Below are 3,654 nucleotides of genomic sequence, written 5' to 3'. Positions count from 1 at the left end.
TATATATATATAGTTTATTTATTAGTATATCTATTATATCTCCCTTTTATTATATAGTTAGGCGAAATGAAAGCCACAGAGAGGGACTGAATGAAATTGCGAGTCTCTCTGTGAAATATACGTGTCCCTTGGTGAGGAGAAGGAAGCCACGGGTCGCTCCGCGAAATGCAGGTGACCCTCGGTGACGAGTAAGAAATCACGAATCGCTCCGCGAAATGCAGGTGACCCTCGGTGACGAGTAAGAAATCACGAATCGCTCCGCGAAATGCAGGTGACCCTCGGTGACGAGTAAGAAATCACGAATCGCTCCGCGAAATGCAGGTGACCCTCGGTGACGAGTAAGAAATCACGAATCGCTCCGCGAAATGCAGGTGACCCTCGGTGACGAGTAAGAAATCACGAATCGCTCCGCGAAATGCAGGTGACCCTCGGTGACGAGTAAGAAATCACGAATCGCTCCGCGAAATGCAGGTGACCCTCGGTGACGAGTAAGAAATCACGAATCGCTCCGCGAAATGCAGGTGACCCTCGGTGACGAGTAAGAAATCACGAATCGCTCCGCGAAATGCAGGTGACCCTCGGTGACGAGTAAGAAATCACGAATCGCTCCGCGAAATGCAGGTGACCCTCGGTGACGAGTAAGAAATCACGAATCGCTCCGCGAAATGCAGGTGACCCTCGGTGACGAGTAAGAAATCACGAATCGCTCCGCGAAATGCAGGTGACCCTCGGTGACGAGAAGGAAGTCACGGGTCGCTCCGCGAAATGCAGGTGACCCTCGGTGACGAGTAAGAAATCACGAGTCGCTCCGCGAAATGCAGGTGACCCTCGGTGACGAGTAAGAAATCACGAGTCGCTCCGCGAAATGCAGGTGACCCTCGGTGACGAGTAAGAAATCACGAGTCGCTCCGCGAAATGCAGGTGACCCTCGGTGACGAGTAAGAAATCACGAATCGCTCCGCGAAATGCAGGTGACCCTCGGTGACGAGTGAGGAGGTGAGAGAAGAGACTTGAAGTAATGTTTTCGCGAAGTTAAATTTATTATCCAAGAATCATTTCAGGAAAGAAGAAAAAAAAGGAAAATAATTAAAAGAGATGGGAAAATTTAATGACTTACTATTTATTGAGAGCGTTGTTAAACTAAACCACCAATGGTTTGCGAGGGCGAGAAGATCTTGGCTCGTGCTGTCAGGTTGGATGGGGATCGCTGTGGTCGCAGGTGTATTATAGTTTCTCAAGTTATAGAAATATAATCTATTCTCTGCATTGCACAACGCGTAGAAAAATGCAAGAATAGACTTACCGAATTTTGTTTGTTGATACGACAGAGCGATTGAAGCTTGTCGTCTATACAACTTGGAGTCGCGGAAAACGAATACTCGAGCTCGGAGCTGACTACTAGCTAAGTAGTGAGTCGATTGAAAAACGGAAACGAAGTGAAGTTTCGAGCGAGGATTTCGCGTATTCTCGAATCTTAGCGTCTCCCCACGTACCCTCTCCATTAGGCAATTAGAATTCTTTTTTAACAAATCAAATCCTTACTATTTACCCTTCTCATGAGTAGGAGGTGCTACCCTTCCAGAAGAAGGTCCAGTAATTGCGCCTATGTAAACTTTTGTTTTTAGAAGTTAAGTCCAGCCTATTGGAGAGTCCGTTATGATCGGCTAAGTTGACATTTTTATTATTCCCGTTGAAATTTATCTCAAACAGATAACACAAGAGGGTGGTCTGGCAGGCGAGCACGCGGTGTCAAGTATCGCGAGTTCTGCTTACGGATTTTGGTTTCATCTGTAAACCATCGTCCGTGTTCCTTTCCTTGTTCTTTGTTTTAAACCCTTAAGCAACCTTAGAGTTGAATATTTTATTCATCTGTTCGTTTACCGTACGCACATGGTCTAGATTTCTAGCGTTCGAGGGTCTCTTATCTTTGTTTAAAATTTTCAAATCTTTGACGTGGGTTTTAGTCCCGGAATATTTATTGATCCGTCTCGAATTTTCAAATCTTTGACGTAGATTATCCGGACATTGGCACCCGCCTTTGTAATACACCGCGCCGATTCGGCCGCACGTGCAATCTTGCGAGACGCTATTTGTTTATAATATAATATAAATATAATATAAATATAAATTCGAGGATCCGGACAACCGCTCCCGCCTTTGTAATGCACCGCGCCGATTCGGCCGCACGTGCAATCTTGCAAGACGCTAATTGTTTGTAATATAATTTTGTTTTTGTTTGAAAAACTGTATTACCTTGTTGGCATTCCCCCGCGTGACGTCATTCCCCCGCGTGACGTCATTCCCCCGCACGATTTCTCCTCGCCCCGCATACCCCTCGGAGGACCTGCGTTAGAACCGGCCCTGCTATACTACTAAATGTTTAACGGATTCCTGACCAATCGACGAACTATAAAAAGGGAGCACGCGAGACTCGCATATTCAGTTGTTATTCAATTGTTATACAGTTTTTGTCAGTCAATCAACCAGACAGTTTTAGTTTTCGAATAGTTTTTTGTCGAGTTATTTTATTCGAGACATAGTGCGCAACCAAGTCTTCATTACCGTCTTCATTCGTCATCCAGAGGTCCGATCACACCACGAGACCCAGAGCGTAGAAAAATTGCAACCTCTTCATTTCCGAGATAACAGCAAAAAGTAAGCCGCAATAATTTATTTTTTATTTTTGTATGCGATAGAAATCCTATTATTATTTTTCCCTGATTTCGTAGTGAGAACCAAATCGGGCAAATTATATATATATTGACCCAACTGCACAAATCAGGTCCATCGCAGGACTCGGAAGGCGTTAACCCAAGCTTCCGCGAATTTAAATCTTACCTTAATTTAGCGAGTACTAAGAGTAGGTTTACACGCGCACACAAGCTCACAACCCATCACATGACTCACCAAATCTACAATCCCTCCTCTTTCTCCTTACCATTTTTCTCCTAGCTATTCTCCAGAATGTCCTTCTCCTTCCCTCTCCCGGCGATCATTTTCCTCCCTATCAACAGTCATCCTCAATAATTCGCATCCTCCTTCTTCTCAGTCTTGCGAATCGGACAACTTCGAGAAGGCAATCCAAGACTTTATCAATTAACTTGCTGATTTAGAAGCAGGTTCATCCTACCAAGACTAACAGCACAATTTAAAGATCTCCTTATGTATTTCCTTGTTCAATGACCCATTTCCCACACTGACCCATTTTTACATTTTATTTTGTTTTGATATTTTCTGAAAGATAATCACATATTGTATTTACCAGCCAGAGATTTAATCTTAACGATAGCGCCTTTTTCTAATCAGTCTGGCTGATGTCCTCCGAACTTGTGTAACATCCGCGGAGAGATAAGCTCAACCATACATAAACACACTTACACTCACACGATTAATATTATCATCTTTTATAAATATATATACATGTATTCAAATCTTCATTTTTTCTAATGAATAAAATTATATATATTTTTATTTAAATAATTAACTATTTCTTAACCTCTCTCTCATTCCCAGTAAAAAGATTGCAACAGGTCTCATCCCGCGTAAAAGGGATTAAATTCCTTGACCGAAAAGGGACCACTGAGCGATTGTTTGACTTTCAGACCCGGGAGTTCGTTCGATTTTTTATGCAGTTTTACTATATTTTTTTTAATT

The sequence above is a fragment of the Formica exsecta genome, unplaced genomic scaffold (genome assembly GCF_003651465.1).
Source record: "Formica exsecta isolate Colony F162 unplaced genomic scaffold, ASM365146v1 scaffold174, whole genome shotgun sequence".
NCBI lineage: Eukaryota > Metazoa > Arthropoda > Insecta > Hymenoptera > Formicidae > Formica > Formica exsecta.
This window is presented reverse-complemented; position numbering follows the sequence as displayed.